This window comes from Polistes dominula, unplaced genomic scaffold, assembly GCF_049000335.1.
Source record: "Polistes dominula isolate Pdom_NZ unplaced genomic scaffold, Pdom_raw_medaka contig_11, whole genome shotgun sequence".
NCBI lineage: Eukaryota > Metazoa > Arthropoda > Insecta > Hymenoptera > Vespidae > Polistes > Polistes dominula.
In genome coordinates, this window is record NW_028301154.1 from 2,220,794 (window position 1) to 2,240,004 (window position 19,211).

The following is a 19,211-nucleotide window of genomic DNA, read 5'->3' on the forward strand; positions in this document are numbered from 1 at the left end:
CTGTGGGCATGCGACGGAGTTGTCGAGGGAAGATATTAGAGTGGAGCAGGGAGTTAGGGGTTGGGTTGGGTTCAGTTGGGTTGGGTTGGGGAAGAGGTGAGAGAACTCCGCCTTCATTTTTATCACGTTCGTCATATCCTGGCACGACGACCGCCAACTAGTTACCACACGATGCGTTTATTTCCTATTGGGACTTACATTATAGTCGACTATACCAAAATCCAACTGTGTAAGTTTAAATTTACTTACGCTTCTTCCTTTTTTTCTTTCTCTTGTTCCCTTTCATACCTGTTCATATGTTGAAAAGTTGAAGCAACGAGCGCACATATGCGCCAATGTTTGCACTGCACTCGTCATACTCCTTGTACAAAGTCTCAGCATTCTCGCTACGGGGACATGACGAAATAAACGTTCGTGCCACGCACAATTATAACGTTACTTTTTATTTTCTTTTGTTTGGTTTTCTTTTACAACGTTATATATTTTATTCTTTTTTTTACCTCCCTCCTACCCTTCGATGAAAAATGCGAATGTCGCGATAATGCTCGAGGCGTATCACTTCGTTTTTCATGACTCCCTTCTTCCTTTTCCTTATCCAATTTTTTTTTTTTTTCAAGGTTCCTTACGCGTCAGTGATCCAATATACAAATTACCTTTTAGTTTTTCTTTCTAATATTTAGCATAATATCAGTACTTTGCATAATAAATTCTTTAAATTTACATTTTCCATATTCATCAAAAATTCACATATCTGATTATAGAATTAGGATAATTTTCAAAATTATTTGACTTTATTTTTGATTAGGCAGAGAACAAAATTGCAAAGCAAAAAGGTTGATGAGTTTTCTCTTTGAAAAATGATCTTCCTCTCTTTCTCTTTCTCTTTCTCTTTCTTTTTCTCCGAAGTATCATCATCATCGTTATTCTTCTTATTATTTTTATTATTAGTATTATTAGTATTTCCTTTACTCCCATTCGTCTTTGGTTGTTAACTCGATGGTACACACGTGTCGCCAATTTCGTGGCAACTTTTTGCTCGGTCCGGATGAGACTCATTATCTCATGATGCACATCAGGAGTCATCTTATGCGCGTGCATTAGAACACCATGGGAACGTTTAAGAGTCCGGTTCTATGTGAGAACGTTTTATAAGTCAAGGATTTTATTTATCCCAAGGATTTCACGATCAGTACTTGGATGGGGGGTGATCGTTCGGTATACTTTGTGTGCTGTTGACTTCTAAGAAAAATCTCATACATGTAAAAAAGGTATTGTTAAGGTTTCTGTAACCTATATAAAAGGGGAAAGTAACTAACAACGTGTTAAATACCGAGAATAGGGATAATCGAATGTTATCGATCGATTTATCGATGGATTAACAAGACCAAGATAAAGAAAGAATAAAAGTAAGAAGAAAAAATAAAAATAAAAAGAAAAGTAAAAAAGAGAAAGAGAAGGAGAAGGGTATCGTGTGGTGGCACGAGGGTGAATCCATCTGCTAAGTGCGGATAAAATTACCCCTCGATGTTTCCACTGACAGACTCCCTGGATATCTGGCCGTTCGTTCCACTCGTCTCTTTCTCTCCTTCCTTCCCTTTTCTTTCTATCTCTCTATCCTTCTCGAGTAAATAACTTAGATGCGTCCGTTGGTCGCTACGTTTGCCAACGGCGGTTCTCAACTTGCCTCGTCGTTTTCCACTTTAATATTCTCTTAGAAACGTTCAAACTTTCATCTCAGTTTTTCCCTCTTCCACCCAGCTGCCACCAAATCTCTAAAAAATCATCTTCAATCTTATTGCGTGTTAAACAAGGAGGAATCTTTGTGTACGACAAAAAGTCACGTACTTTTTTTTTTTATCAACCACTTAGGTGTTGTTTCTCTGTACGGTAGGGTCCAACGAGTAAACGGTACTACTGCAATATGTGATGAACAATGTTGTTTTCTACCCCTTCATGCGTTTGCTACGAAGGATTTAAGTTGGTGTAAGAAATGTCATGATGTCGTTAAGCAATCGGCATAAGTTGAATATTATTTGGGATATAGTATACGTTGGGTAGAGATAAATCACAAAGCGTTGTTTTAAAAAGAAGATTTGAATCGTGGTTGAAAAAGGGTTGATTTGGTCCGGAAGACAAACCGATTGACGAGTAGGACGAGACTGAGACGGAAGGGTTGGTAGAAGGGAAGGAGAAGGATGAGCATTGGTAGAATGCAGTAGGAAAATCGGAAAGGATAGCAACATCTCGAGCGAGGGTGTGTGTGTGGATGTGTGTGCGCGCGCGCGTGTCGTCTCTTCTCCTTTCCTTGGAATCTAATTTCGTCGAATGTCATCCCGAAGAGTCGGAGAGTGCAGCGATCTGCATTCGAGGTTGAATCGCTCGATAGCAATTTCCAGGAAAGGAGAGTACGAGACTCGACGTGTGCACGAGAAAGACAGACAGATAGATAGTAGTAGAAGAAGGTGAGGGAGAGAGAGAGAGAGAGAGGGAGAGAAAGAGAAAGAGATGGGGGGGGGCATCAATATAGGTGAATGTAAACGCGTGTATCACGTACGTAAATGTAGAAAGAAGGAAGGAAAGAGAGAAAAGAATGGAAAAGTTAAGAGTGGGGGTAAGTATCTAGAAAAGTAAGGAGAGGGGATAGGGATAGGGATAGGGAATGGAGTAAGGGATGGGATCCTACAGGAGGATACGCCGTCCTTTTCCCTTGGAAGCTCCGTCGAAGTATTGAGTCCTGTATCATGGCGGCTATAATACATTTTTTATCTGATTGAGGGGATCTTCTTTATGGAGGGTGTTCCGTACACACAGCTTTGAGTTGGTAACGGTGCTGTATAGATACTACGTTCACCTTGGTTATGCTTTTCCTTCTTTCTTTCTTTCTTTCTTTCTTTCCTTCCTTTTCTCTGTCTCTTTCTTACATTAGTTACTTTTTCACTTTCGGCCATCCTCGATATTGTCGACGATGGATGAGAGGGGTTGAAGAGAAGGGTAGGAAGACGCGCGCGTGCCTAGCCCGTTTGCCTCTATTTCCAAAAGAAACTTTTTTCTCTCTCAGGATTTTCCGCATCGGCCGATATTCGCGAATCGTCATGGATGTTGTCTCGTTTAAAGGGGTGCGGCATGGCGTTACAAAATTTGGGAATACATTATATATTGTACCTTTGGTAATATATCTAGATTATAGAATTGAAATTGAAATTCTTTAGCATTGTTAATGTATTTGGGATTTTGGCAAGGATCCATTTGTTCAAAAAAAAAAAACAATCGGAATAGAATTAATTTTATACAGATTGACTACAGGGAATGGTTTCATCATCCATATACATATCTATGTTTATATAAAACTGTAGTTGCAAGTTTAGATGAGATGATGTTACAACTCGGTTGTTATTAGATTTTTATTCCAACAGTTTCTCGATGGAATAACGTATGGTAGTACGTACGTATCGTCGTGCATGATGCAAGGACTTTTATTGATTCTACGGGAATCTAGAAAATGGCCATATTGGAGATCGTGTGGGTAAAGGATATTAAAATGCATTCAATGCGATCGGCTGCCAATTTATAAAGCTCTTTCAGCTTGGAAGTACCTACTCGTTCGTCTTTCCCTATGGTATTCCCTTTATTTCAACGAACAAATCCAACAAGCAGAGTAAGCGCATTCACCGAACGTGCCTTTCGTTATGTTTATGCTAACGAATAACGTGCGTCGAATCTTCCCCACCACGTTTATACTCGTCGGTGATTGGTGTCGTCGACGAATACATCTATCGTAAGATTCTTTTTATTTATTTTTTTTCACACTCATCTTAACTCCAAAGTTACGAAGCTCACCATTATAAAAGAGAAACACACACACATAGAGAGAGACAGAGAGGGTTAGGAAGCAACAACGGCGATGCGAGTTGCATTTGGTAAATGGCAATCAAATATGCACGATCGATTAGCACGTCCGTGCCTAAAAGCAAACAGTACTCTTGGACGCACGAATGAGAGAAAGAGAGATAAAGGGAAAACGTATATCTCCTTCTACTGTGAACGTTTTAAACGGCTCGCACAAACCCGCATCCGCCGGCGTTGTGTTCGTTGTACGGCTCGTTAGAGACCCGATAGAGACCGAGTTAAATAATAAAAAGACCGAACACTGCTCGCCTAATCAGTTATCTATATTTTCCTCTTATCTCAAACATATAAAGGACAAACAATGGATAAGACATTTACACGCGATCTCGCCCGTATATTATATTATAATAGTTTCTTTTGTTCTTTTACAAAATATTATTTAAGTACCATCGAAGTAATGCAACAGATTGTTCTTCTATGATTTTAAAGTAATAAAATAAAAAAGATTTGTATTTTCTTTCTATTTATCTTAAAAATAAAATAGACAAACGATAGAGAAAACACTTACACGATCTCACTCGTATATTAGTTCATTTTATTTAGTTTAGAAAATTAGATTTAGCATTTAAAAGAGTAATATACTGCAAGCTTATTCTTGCATGGTTTTCATTGACAATATTTGTTCAAATAAAATGGTCAAAAGAAATAAGAAAGGACGGGAATGAAGTCGTGCGGAGAGGGAGGAGGAGAGTCAAGTTATAGGAGAGAAGAAGAAGGAAGAAGGGGTGGTTGGTAGGTGGATGGGTGGGTGGGTGGTTAGTTGGGTATGTTCTGGGAGGGGGTGCAGAGGTAGAGGTTGTGTCAGTGGTGAGAGTAGATCTGCCGGAGCGGCGGAGGCCGCTGCAGGGGATTGAAAAGCAATTTCCCCGTGAGGGACGCGCGGTGTGTGGGCCGAGCTTTATATTAATGATCCAGATATATTATCGGACGTGACCGAAATTGCTGTCAAAAAACTCGGATATTGGATCGAAAGGAGATTGCGAGACGGTCGGGCCCTCTCTCTCCCACTCTTTTTTTCTCTCTCTGTATGTGTACACATATCTCTCTCTCTCTCTTTCTTTCACTCGCTAAGGTATCTATTCATCTCTCTTGCTCATTCTTCCGTTACCAGGGTTCTCTTTTCTAACGCTATGATCGTCTATACCTGACGATCGGTCACTACAGAAAACGGCATCGATCAAATAGCGCGGGAAAAGTCACCTAACTCCGTTGTGTTTATTCTACTTTAACTTTGATACATGTAGAAATCAGTATACCACCCTATAAATATACCGATTTAGGTAAAAACTTGTTTAAAAAATTCAATGACTGAATTTTGGTCTTACATTGCAGACTCGTAAATTGACTAAATTTTGTTCGTATGCCCATGTACATAAGTAAAATAGTTTCCTTCGTCATTAACTTGAACGAGAGACGATCGTTTATCGGATGGTTGCTGAGTTTCTTTCTTTTATAAAGCGATATTAAGGTTGATATTCCGACGATGGGGTAGGGGGTTGTTAGGTAGCTAACGAATCGTCATTACGATCGACTCGAATTAAAGCAGGTCGTTAAGGGAGAGAAGACGGTAGGGGGTTTAGGTAAGTGGGGAGTTAGGCTTTTAAAAGACACACAAGGTAGGAGTCTCTGCATCGGAAGGCCTTTTTCGCATCCCGACGATTACTGTCGTCTTATTTTTCTTCTTCTTGTTCTCTTTTCTTTCGGCAAAGCTTATCGAAGCGGAAAAAAGGAAAGTTTTTATGCGGGTCCGTTAAGTGCCACCTACTATGTTGTCCCGCGCGCGTCGTTGCGCGTGTCCGACCGCTTTATGCAGGTTCTCGATAAGGAACCTCAGCCTCGTTAGAGACTTACCAATCCCCACTTCTCCTCATACCCTCATACCCTCTCCTCTTCAATTGGTATATGGCGAGAGTAGCCTTTCTAATTTAGTCTTTAATTATTCTGTTACAGGTTATGTTAAATCGTTTCCAGGACGCTGACGTCGTTCCAAGGTCGTTCCAAAAAGCCAGCAAGAAGTAAGTGAAGAAAAAGCAAAACGATAGAAATTAGAACGTACAAGTTTGCTCAAAAACGTTTTCTTTCGTAAAGAAGAAAAAAGTATATGTCGTTCGTTTGACATAGCAAAGGAATTCGTATATCTGTTAAACGAGATTAGGATCAAGAGAGTAGATGGAACACATGTCGAGAAAGGTTTAGCAGTAGTAGCATGAAGAGGAGGAATAGGACGAGGATGAGAGGAGGATGAGGTGGATTGGATGGAGTGGATAGGTGGGAATGATGGTGAGGCGTAGTGGCGTTATGGCGTGGCTCGCGATCGAGTCGCAAAGACTAATTTCCGGTGGCTCGTATTTATACGGTTAGTTATACCGAGCGGATAATACGGACCCGGCGACCTCGGTTGGTTCATCGAGGGGCGGCCAAGTTAGCCATACGTCCGTCCGTTCGTTCGTTCGTTCGTTCGTTCGTGTCGGCTTTCTCTCTCTCTCTCTCTCTTTCTCTCTCTCTCTCACTCACTCACTCTCTCTCACTTGGCATATAACTCAAACCACGCGCACTACTCTGTACGGGTAGTAGGCGTAACTGAATTTCCATAGCTCGGTAATTGTAATGCACATTCGTTAGTCGGCAACGAGGACGAATGGAATTAACGCACGACTACACTCTAACCTTATATTTATTATATTTATACTTACATTCTTTGTAGTTACATTCATTTAACTATAAAACTTACGTAGATGTGTGTGTGTGTGTTAGAAATTAATCATTCTTATTTGATGATTAAACTTCATTCGGGTTCGTATAAGATGATGTTTTTTGTTCACTTTGGATTATTTTCTCTTAATTGTTAGAGAACACAATAAGTCAAAGGTTAAAACAATGAAGGCGTCGAGCTAAATAAGTTAACGTAGCTAACGAATACTACTACGAATGTGTATATATATATATATATATATATATATATATATATATATATTATATATGTCGACATGTATTTGCATGTGCAAGGGAGACGTTTGATTGGCCGTGACGTCGATGCTTTAAAGTGGCTTGCCAGCCCCTTGATTGGATTCTATCGTGGACACAATGGACTATACATTGCGCGACCTGACTTGGGAGCGTATTGGATAGAAGACAAGAGAGAGAGAGAGAGAGAGAGAGAGAGAGAGAGAGAGAGAAAGATAAAGATAGATAGACTAAGGACAAGGAGAAGTAGGAATAGTATACAATAACAGTAGAATAAAATTTCAACGATATTACAAATAAGATGATTAATAGAAAAGTAAAAGAAAACAAATGTCCAATAGAAGCCACATTTTTACGGATGCTACGTACGGATTTTACGGATTCCAGATAGTATATACTTAATAGTTAGAGTATTATTACATAATCGGTATTAGTTAGAGTCTTTTAGTAGGTAAAATTGTCAAGTGTCACGGCATGTGTAGGTCGGTAGGAATGAGAGTAGTGAGTGCAAGAGAGTGGGAGTGCAAAGGGGAATCGTGAAGAGGGGCTGATGGCTAGCAGCTAATCCTGCTCCCGTTGGATATTGGCCAAAGGAGAGGAGACATCAGAGTGAGCGAGAGAAAGAGAGGGTAGGAGGAAAAGGAAAAGCTGCGTAGCAGGTTGAAGGGTGGGTGGATGAGGAGAGGGGAGTTTTAGGAGTAGGAAGAAGGGTCGGGTCGGGCGTACTTAGTTAGCGGACAATGCGGCCCCTAATGAACAGCCAGGGGCGCCCAGTAGACCAGCTACTGAAGCACGCCATCTAGTACGAGACAGACGGATTACGTTGCTTCGGTTGCTCGGCAAGCGTTCGTTTCGACGAGCCGCTTGAGAGAGGACCGCAGACCGAGCAGAAATCGATCAAAGACGATGAATACTTGGACACCGTTCTTTCATTTTATCTTTTCCTTTTGTTTCTTCTTCTTCTTCTTCTTCTTTTTCTTACGATCTCACCTCCTTCGTTCGTTCACCGTACGTTACATCCAGCACAGCGATCTTATCGAGGACACTTTTATCGATGCGGAAACGATGAATAACCCAAAGAGAAAGAGATTTTCTCATCGAATTCGGTATGATAATTTGAAAAGTTCAAAGATAGGGTATAAGCTTCTATCTGTGCGATAAACGTGTTCTTTCGATGTCCGTTCAACGTTTCTTTGGATCCTCATTTTTTTTGGGTTCTTTTTCTTTTTGCTTGTTTTTTTTTCCTCTCTCTTTCTCTTACTTTCTTCTTCTTCTTCTTATTCTTCTTCTTCTTCTCCTTCTCCTCCTCCTCCTCCATCCATTTAATGGACTCCGAAGCGATTATGCGGCGATCACGTGTGCTCGTCGGCTTGAAACTTAATTAAGATAACGACGGAACTTTGCTCGATCGAATGGGAAGAAAAGGATGGAAAATTAAATGACTTCTTTATTAGCTATTTTACCTCGGCCTTCTCTCTCTCTCTCTCTCTCTCTCTCTCTCTCTCTCCTATTTCTTTTATTTTTTTTTTTCGTTCAAACTTCCATCCCTCTTTCACTCACTCTCTCTCTGTCTCTCTCTCTCTCTTTCTCTTTTCCTCTCCTTTCGAAGTAAATTTATTAACGATACATATTCTCCACGGTAGCAAGTAATTTTAATTTTACATTTAACGAATCCATTGGGTTTCCTCTGCGTGACTGTGAGTTTCGTTTTAAGAAAAGGATTGAAATTGTTAATGAATGAAACGAATTTACACGGACGTGGTGGTACATATGTACATATAAATGTGTATGAGCCTTTCATTTAATTAATGCTACCAACTCGACGTAGAGTTACGTGTGTAACGTCGATGATCGGGGGAAGGGGGGTGGGAGGGCTACGAAATGTTCGTTGAGACACATCAATAATTTCAGACTGCCATTAGCTTTTCATCGTACAACGTGTGCATTGCACAAATTGTGAAAAGAACCTTGGGCAAAACAACGAGATCCCACACGCGAGTATTATTACAAATTAGAATTAATAATAATAATAATAATAAAGAGGTCTGTATATATATATATATATATATTGTTTAATTAATTTTCTTTTGTTTCATTTTACACGTTGTATTTGATAATAAGACAATGGGGTGTAATAGTTTGATGGAGAATCTTAGGCGAGTTAAACAGGTAGAAGAAATGCAAAGTTGGTTTTAACTGACATGAGAACCATCGGTCCCCCCAATGGGTGATGGCGGTGGCGTTGTTGGTAGTGGTGATGGTAGTGGTGGTGGTTGGTGGTGGTGCGCCGTGCGGCAGTTGTAATTGGATTCAATTGTGCCGCGTTAAATCAGTGACCGCGCGTTCTCCCGCCGATCCTCCGTTATGTGCCTATCCATCCGTTACTCCTTCGACGCGATTCGTTCGAATAACTTGGTCGCAGTGCGCACGAAAAATCGATCGACTCTTTGCAGTTCGTTCAAACGTATGGGTAACAAAAAAGAAAAAAAAAATAAACCACGTACGGTACCTTTTTCGGCGTGACGAAACGTTCAAATTCTTTCTCTCTCTTTCTCTCGTTTTTTTTTTTTTTTTTTTTTTTTAATTTACATTCATTATTTTCGACAACGCATTATTCTATCAATTTTATATACGTTTCAACCAATTTCTTTCCATTTATTTGTTTTTATTTTTCTTTGAATAATTTCCTTTTAAATGAAAAGGAAAAACTATCGATAGATCTTTTTAGATCCTTGTTAGTAAGCAAGAATCCGAAAGAAATCAATAAAAGTTTCCCAAAAGGAATTTTCGTCTAACGTCACTACTACGTGCAACTGCAATTGTCCAAAAATTAATGTCATTAGCTTAAGTTGTTAGTAAAAAAAAAAAAACAAGAAAAAGAAAATAGTTACTAAGGTGAGAAAAAGCGTTAAGACGTATTCCTGTGGTAAATTTTCGTACTTTGAAGAGAATGATCGTAGGGGTGGTTTTAACGGGCACGGTGCGCCTTTGGCGCCATCTCGGGGAATCGCAAAGGGGTGCGGAAGGGCTAGGACGGGTTTCGTAAATACCTACTGCCAGCTCGCATCGGTAATATTGTAAGCGGTAATTTTACTAATGGCATTGCCGCGTTCTCTGTTTTCTATTACGCTTATATCTTCCCTTAGCTGTCCCACCCTAAGTTCCTTTTCTGAAACCCACACTGTTTCGAAGCACCTTTTCTCTCCCCTTCATTCCTTTTCCTCGTCTTTGTCTTATTACTACTCGTGCACGCGTGCAGGTATTATCGTTGTCGTGTAGGTACTACTACACCTATGTCCTTCTTCCTCATTCCATCCCTTTTCCTTGTGGAGGGAAACCTCCGAGACTTCTATAGAGGGAGCCACTTCTATATTCACCCTGTTAAACCTCCTTGTATGCGTATTTCCCTCGTTCAAGCAGGGAATAGGCCGCGTGTTTCGAGTGTTCCTGCTATATCGTTACTTCGACAATACCGGGTGTTCTATTATGATTCTTTTTATATCCCTTATTCCATTTTTAGTTAAATAGATGAAAATCTTGTCTACGATTGATCTCGAATCGTGTATACGTCATTATAGATCTTGGCATATCATTCAAGTTCCCAATTGTCGTTGATGTACGAATTTCCTTAGAGTATCGTAAATCAAATAATACAAAATACACCCGTTATAGTCGAGGCATTCGGATTAACCGAAGTGCCGAAGCTTGTGCTCGGTAAAAAGTACGTGAACGACAAACGATGCCTCGTGTTCCCGCGTGAAACGCGTTGTTGGTTAAAGGGGATCCTAACACGTGCTAGATATGTAGGTAAATGTATATATATATGTACGTGCAAAAAAAAAAAAAAAACAAGAACTTACCGAAAATTCGATCGATTTTCAATCGAAAATGGACAAACTTTTTAGAATTTTCTTTCCAGCAGTAGCAGCAGTAGCAGCAGCAGCAGCAGCAGCAGCAGCTTTCCTTCGTTCGTTCGTTTGGTCGATGATTAATCATTGCAGCGTGCTCGTTAACCGTGTTCGAGGATGAAATGGTTGTGTCGTAAAAAATCCCAGAGTTCCATTTCATATAACGAAATGTGCTTATTCTCCTCTTTTCTCGCTTGCTATACTAGCCTTGCTTGGTTGGTCGTCGTTGGTCGCGTTCTCGCGCGCGCGCGCACACAAAAGTGGAAGACTTTCGAGGCAAGCAACGTGAGTTTAATGAAAATAGTTCTTACGTTTTTACGCGACGGTCTCTCGGAAGCGGCCCAGAGCCCCTCTACGTTCCCTTAACGAAGATTCTAATTAAGCGAGCCTTCTACCGTCACAACCTTCTTCTTCTTCTTCTTCCCTTCCTACTTGTTCTCCATCTCATTCTACCAACACTCTTACATTGCTACTACTACTACTATTACTTTTGTGGATTTTCATAGTAGACGACGCGAAGACGACACCGAGGAGAGGAGTCAGAAGCGGCTAATTTCAACGATCGTTCGTTCGTTCGTTCGTTCGTTTCATAGTAGTCTTTTTAAGGTTTTTCTTCATTTTGAATGATTCTCTCTCTCTCTTTCTCTCTCATTATTAGATGCTTTAAATCGAACGCCACTTTTCAGTCAGTGGCGAGAGATGTTGGAGGTAGGTCGAGTAATAGGACGAGAGGAGAAGGAAGGAAGGAAGGAAGGAAGGGTGAGATCCCAATTAGATGAGTACAATTAATCGACGAGGGCACGTATCTGGTATCCATGCGCAAGCCTGCCACCATCTTCTATATATTCGAGGGATGCTGCCGAGGTTATACAGGGCGAACGTACTTAATCCATCCTCCTCCTCCTCCTCCTCCTCCTCCTCCTCCTCCTCCTCCTCCTCCTTCCGTTCCGATTCTCTCTCTCTGTCTCTCTCTCTCTTTCTCACACCACACTTCGCTCGTCTTTCTCTTCTTCGCGAAGAGATATCGATGACTGCCAAAAGCAGCCTTATTATCTTCCTCTACCACCTTCGTCTCGTTTCGTTTCGTTTACGAGTCTCTCAATTCCTTAATTAGATCCAGGGTACGTATACGCGTTTCAAACTAGGGGGGAGGGGGATGGGTCCAGATGGTCGCTACCGATTCCAATGCGACAGCTGAATAAATTTCCCGGCGAATGAGTATAGTATGAATAATTAATAAAACCTAATCTCTATACTTTCTGTGCATGTATTATATTACATATTGTCAACTACTTAAAAGTATTTCAATGGCAGCGTATGTGTTTTTGTTTTTTAAGTGAAAATTGACGACATTTTTCCAATAAGTTGAGAAACTCTAACGGGTAGGAATCATCGATCGGGTTTTCTTGACCCTTGCCCCTAGTGCATACTATCAAGCTTATCGAATAGTAGGAGTTACTACTCGTCGGTAATGTTCTTTAATATTAGACAAGAGAGACAAGTAAAATAAGGAAAGAAAGAAGGATGGAGTGAGTGAGAGAGAAAAAGTAATGACCGTAGAGCACTTTCATTACGTAGCAAAGACGTTAATGCAGGCTCGAGTTATACACGTTATAGTACACGTAAGAGTAGAAAACTCGTTCATACACGTACTCTCTCTCTCTCTCTCTCTCTCTCTCTCTTTCTCTTTCTCTCTCACGCATTCGCACTCATGGCATTAGGCGGCCGACGCGAAAGAGTGAAAGAGCGAGCCGAGCAAACAGGTTGAGTAATGAATTTAATCCCCCACCCCTACTACTCTCTCTCTCTCTCTCTCTCTCTCTGTTACTCTTTTTCTATTTTCGTCTCTTTCCTTCCCAACCCTTCAAATCCTTTTTCTCTTATTCTCTATCTGTCTCTCTCTTTCTGGTTTTTACTGTCTCTTTCTAGTTCCCAACATGTCTCCTCGAACTCGACCACGCGCACATGAGGAGACGTTCGCACGTACACATAAACACGACTCATATACAACACACACAGAGTTAGCGAACATACGCTCTACCAACGATGCGGCCCCGGCTGTTAGTTACGTTAAGAGCAACGGTTATAATGAGCTCCCATTAAAACGCGACTTCTGGAATATGTCTCCGACAGCTGGACCGCGATGGATTATTTTTTTATCTGCAGACAACAGTTTATTCAAAAGTAACGAGACTGCTGCCGAATAATGGGCTACGCTTGCCCTTCTTCTTCTTCTTCTTCTTCTTCTTCTTCTTCTTCTTTTTCTTCTTCTTCGTTCTAATTTTCTTTTTTTTTTTCTTTTTTCTTTTTTATTGTATCTACGAGAAGATGGAACGACTTTTAAAAGAGAGAGAGAGAGAGAGAGAGAGGGAAATCTAAATATAATTGAACTTTCATCTGTGCCATCTGTATATTTTCTTGACCACTTTGTTTGAAGAATTCGGTCAAATCATTTCGTCCATGTTTATTTCGACATTGTCAATAGAGGTAATCTTGAAGAAAATTTCCTTTTTTTTTTTTTTTTGCGCAACGCGTGCGTCCAAGTAATGACATCCTTTCGTTATCTTCTTCTTTTAGCCACTCTTACTCTCTCTCTCTCTCTCTCTGTCCCTTGGTGAGTGTTTTTTTTCTCTCTTACACCCTTTCACTTGCTAACGATAAGAACGCGCCGCAGGAGGTACCATCGACGGCCCGTGGAATCTCCATAATTCCGGCTTACAGAAAATGACAGCTTTTAGCGTTGATGCACAGTTTATACCGGGTGTATTATTTTAAGTGGCGCTGTCTGTATAATTCAAGACTTAAGGCGCGCAGAGACAGAGAGAAAAAGAGAGAGAGAGAGAGAGAGAGAGAGAGAGAGAGAGAGAGAGAGTGAGCGAGCGTAAGCGTGGGAGGGCGGGAGAGGAAGGGCATTCAGAATGAAACTCGAGAGTAAAAGATAGAGTGAGAGATACTCGTACGTGATTGTGTGAGTGTTGAGAAGAGGGGTAGGAGGGAAAGAGAAAGGTCGACACGGTAATGGCATCGTCGTGTCGCAAGCTGCAAGCTTCAGTGATTCTCAATCGTCCGAGTTTACCCTGTTGTCATTTCCCTTTCACCTCTTCCTTTCTTTTTTTTTTTTTTTAATTATCTTTTATTAATTTTCATTATAACGATACAAATATATATATATATATATATATATATTAGATATTTATTGATCGTTCGTTAATAATTCTTTTCTTTGCTAATTAGTATAATAATTTTTTCTATATGAAATTATTTCTTTTTTTTTTTTCTTTAAGAATAATCATCAACTTCTAAATAAAGTACAAGCATGCCTTGTGCGTTGTCGATTTTAATTCAAGATAAAAATTGAAGATTACGAATCAATTATATTAAGATTAAAGATAAATTTCTAATTAATATTACACGACAACGACGACAACGAATGGGAAAGAGATCGCAAAGATGATCGTAAGACACGTTTTTAGTTTTACTGCTGCTGTTATTGTTGTTGTTGTTGTTGTTGTTGTTGGTGTTCAGGCAACACTCACTCGTTAGCCGAGTACCTTTATCGAATTGGATCTTTCATACTGTGAGTTTTTACTACTATACAACGACGTTTCTTTGTGTACGTAGAAAGAGTTACAATATATGTATACGTTGGCGTGCGTCGTCGCTAAAACTACCGGACGAACGTTTTCTTGATGATATCGTGAGAGAGAGAGAGAGAGAGAGAGAAAGAGAGAGGGAACACTTAATTGCAAATGTCTGAGTTTAATGACTCGACAACGACGTAGAAACACAGTCAGTCCCGATCTATTGTTAACGCACTAGGCGGTCCAGAAGAAGCGTCAATTTCACGGAGTATGGCCTGTACATTTACGTTTTTCAACAGTGTTTCTCAGAGTCGATCATTTTCTCATTCATAGGTTAAGAAAAATAGAAAAAAAAAAAATATCTAATTACAAATTATACATTGGTGACTTTCCGTACGTTTCCAAACAGCTAATCTGAGAAAACAATTGGGTATGTAAAAGAAAATAGGAGATTCAAGAACGTGAGCAAATATAAAAAAAAGGATATTTTTTTGAAAGCATCATTAAATTCAAGAACGTAGGACTATAGCTTTGGGCGCGTTTGAAGATTATTCGAAGACTATCCTAGTCGTAAGGATCGAACAATTCGATTTCTTCTCTGTATGAGATATTTAAGAGGGGACACTGTTGAAGGGTGGATACGTTGGTTGTAGAAGAACGTAAAAGAGATAGGAAGGAAGAAAGGAAGGAAGAAAGGAAGGAAGGAAAGAAGGGAAAAGGGAGAGAGTGGTAGGTATGTAGTACGTGACGCTGGTGATGGTGGTGGTGGTGGTGGTGGTGGTGGAAGTGGAGGTGGAGGGGTTGCGCTAGAACTAGGCGCCAGCCAAGTTGCGGCGCTGATTGCACCACAAAGGGTGCAATTATGCGGCCCTCCAGCAATCACCGCGCATTCTGCCCGCCATTTGACCCCTCAATTCCCCCTTCATGTCCCTCCCCTTACTCTCACTCTCTCTCACTCTCTCTTACTCTCACTCTCTCTCTCTCTCTCTGTTCGTCACATTGGGTTGTAGTTGGTAGTAGTAGTGGTACGTCTCTCTTGCCGACAGCGCGCGCCAGATATATCACCCCTCGAATAGGCCACTGCGTCTTTTTATTTAAATGCAACCCCCCTAGTTGAATGCTCGTCGCAGTCAATGCAATTTAACCCGGTGTTCGCGAAAAAATGTGTTAATGAGCGATTGTGCGAATGAAAATATCGTAAAAATTGGACCTTTTCTCTCATTCTGTTTCTTTTTCTTCTTCCCAATCGAGTGGGATACAACCTAGTAGGACTTTTTCGAATCGAAACGTTTTGTATCCGAGTTATATCGAGTATAATCGGTAAATACCCAGAATATCTTTCGCATACTTTTCTCACGCGTGAACTTTAATCGTATAAACACACAGAGACATACAGTCATCTTACCAAGCTCTTTTCATGCTCCTCCATTTCTTTTCACAAAGGTCAACTATGATTTATCACTTGAAGCAAGCTGCTAGGAGAATAACGTTTGTATATATGTCAGACGATTAAGATCCTCCAACGTAAGCAAACCCAACGCGTTCTTTGATGTCTCTTATGTTTGCACAGTTACGGTAATCCGATTCTTGTATAGAAACGAGAAGTCAGCGAAAGGTGGTGAAGACGATGTTAAAACGGAACAAGAGGAGATTCTAAGAAAAGGAAAAAAAAGTAAAGAAAAGAAAATAAAAGAAAAAAAGGTTAATTTTTCTTTTCCGTTATAAACATCGAAACAGAACGGATATGGGGTTTCTACCAAACCAACCAACCTACCAACCAGCCAGCCAACACGACACTGGAATTTTTCCCAGCGGTTCACTTCCGTAATCCAAGGACATTAATTTGGTTGTAGTGGGTACCTAGAACTCTGGTGGTGGTAGAGTTCGAAAGGCTCCTTGTATTTTCTTAGGTTATCCCAGAGGGATTTTCTTTAGGGTGGGGTAGGGGAGGAGAGGGAGCTTTGCTTCTCAGATATCCTGTTGAAATTTTACGGGTACATTTTCAATACAACATCGCGACGAAGACCAACAGGACACGACAACCACATGAACTTTGTCCCTCTTTTTCTCTCTCTCTCTCTCTCTCTCTCTCTCTCTCCTTCCAATCTAAACCCCCATACTCCGTTTTCTTTCTACCGAGAAACACGTGTTCGCCCCTGGCGTACAAATATTGGCTCGTAGATTTTGACGTTGTAGTCGTTCATTGAGAGAGAAAGAAATAGTAAGGCTTAAAGGAACGTTCGGTAGCTGACTAGCTTGACATGAATGGGACCCATGGAGGAGTGAGTCTCTTTTTGCTTTTACCTTCTCTTTTCTAATGGAACCAAACCAGCTTAGAGATTCTTGGTCCATATGTACCTACGTATACGTTTTACGTTTGATTCTATATACCGGGTTTAATAGAAAGAAAAAAAAACATGAAAATCATTCTAAATAATATTAAAAAATGTATCCGTATAAAAGAAAGAAAAAAGGTTCTATTTTGATATCCTATTCGAATTGAATCTCTTTGGCTTGGCAACCGAAGCCTCCAGCAGGAGCAGCAGCAGTAGCAGCAGCAGTAGCAGCAGCAGCAGCAGCATTACCCCACTAAAGATACCGAGCTGGACGCAAACTTTTTACCGCGAACGTGGAGACGTAGATGAGGAGGAGAAGGAGGAAGAGGTGTAGGGAGGAGGTTATTGCCTGTTGGGTGATTTATCTAGTAATACTAGCCGACAGGCCACGAGCTCTGGGGGTGGCCAAGGGGCTGCTGAGCCTTCGTACACCCCTTCGTACACCCCTTCGGGGCCAACCGCCGGCACCGGTGGAAATTAAAAACTCACTTTATTACACGTCTCATTCTGCTTTCCCCGGTTACGCTACTCTTCTTTCCCTCTTTCTCTCTCTCTCTCTCTCTCTCGTCACATCCGGATCGCGTCCTCTTCTCGCTAGGACGGACCGACTTAATATGAGGCCGGCCATACCCGATGGAACGAATATTATTAAAGTTCGCCCGCACGCGAAACCCGTGAAATATCGCTACTCTCCCCCTCTCTCACCCTCTCTCTCTCTCTCTTACTCGAAAAGCTTCTCCCCCTACACTACTTACTCTCTTTCCTTCACCTCTTCCTTCATTTCTCTTTCCACTTTACTATTTCTCTTTCTCTATTTCTCTCTCTCTCTCTCTCTTTCTTTCTAGTTCACTTTCTCTTTCCTTGTCTCTCTTTTTCACTCTTTATTTTGCGTAGAAATAAATATATTTTAAATATATAATAATTTAATTATTTATAATAATTTACGCACATAGTTGCGTTACAAATGTTGTTGTCCTTCGTAAAGGATTGATATATTCTTATTATAAATAATATATATTTATTTCTACACGATGGGGGGGGGGGACTCTTTACAGTCTACCATCTCTCTCTCTCTCTCTCTCCCTCTCACTTTTGTTCTTTTTTTATTTTTCTCTTTCTATCATTTTGGTTCTCGTTTTGCTTTGCGTTTTCCATTCTCCCTCGTTGCTTACTTGCTTTCTTGCTTACTTGCTTGGTTGCGAACGAGTGAGGGACCTTTATTATCTGCCTTATTCGAGGCGGGGAAACCGTCTGGAAGCAAACGCGATCGAGGAGTAATGCGAAACGCACGGGAGAAGATCGTTTTCGTTCTAAGGGAAGGAAGCGGGCTAGCAAACCGATCAGGGAGATCCTTTCAAGCGTGATCTAGAGATCGTGCCTTGTGATATCTTACGAGAAAACTCACCCTTACACGATTACACCTACTACATTCTTTTCTATGTGTCCTTTCGAAAAACTATTCTATGATTTTATAGCTTTTATCTTTTTCTTCTTTTATTATATACTTTCTTTTTCTTTTTCCTTTTTACATTGATTTTTCTTTTTTTTTTTTTTTCAAACCTCAACTCCTTACATCGAATCGACAGGTGTTCAAAGAATCAACGTCAATATTAAAATAATTTATTAATGAAGTGTATTTATTAAGTAAGTTTTTTGTTCAATCTCATCAACTCTGTTCCTTTGTCGTAGAATCGACGCAGGTGGGTGTGCAGAGAATCCATTTAATTATGTTTAGATTTGTTTTTAGATATGTTTGAACGTGTTCGTTACACGATTTAATTAATAAAGGATTAAAAGTTAATATATTACAGGTTTATTCGTAGAGATTAATTTCGATAGTCGCGTTCGTAAAGGAAAGGAAGGACTATCTATCTCCCTTTCTCGAATTTCATTACCGATCGCGTTGCTAGCTCTTCTCTTCTAACCCTCCGAAGGAATCTTTATTATCCACCTTACTCAACGAGCGCAATCATCTGGAAGCAAATATACCACAGAAACGTGGAACACGTATATGTGTCCGTGTTGTGTTGTGTTGTGTTGTGTTGTGTTGTGCTGTGTTGTGAGATACACGACGATCTCTCCCCATTCTCTCTTTTTCAGTTGATATGTAATATTCCTAGCTTCCTTTACCATACACACACGTGATTTTGATCGCGTATATTTCCAAATGATGATACCTATCGTCATTTAAAACGTTTCAGCTTTCTCTCTATCATTTTGTTTTCTTTTTTTCTTTTTTCTTTTTTTTTTTTTTTGATTCCTTATGAAAGAAAATTGTATCCTGTGAAAACTTTGATAAATAAATGTATCCAATAGAAATATAAATATGTCGGGGGATATAAAGTAAAGTAAAAGTATTCTTGGAAATATTGATCATTCCAGCGCCTAGCAGAAGAAGAGTGTTGGAAATTTCTTGTTGATTCGAAAAACGTGTTCTTTCGGATAAACAGTTTTTCCGAAGATAGATACACACACATATATATATACATAGATAGAATACATAGATACATGCATAC

General features: G+C 40.2%; 1 protein-coding gene across 1 annotated transcript in view; it reads left to right on the forward strand.

Moving 5' to 3' along the window:
* Positions 1–19,211, forward strand: part of LOC107072909 (rhombotin-1) — a 64,312-nt gene that overhangs the window by 16,035 nt on the left and 29,066 nt on the right. Inside the window, exon 2 of the mRNA XM_015333223.2 lies at positions 5,857–5,921. The gene's annotated coding sequence lies outside the window, so the exon portion shown is untranslated. The remainder of the gene's footprint in view (positions 1–5,856; positions 5,922–19,211) is intronic.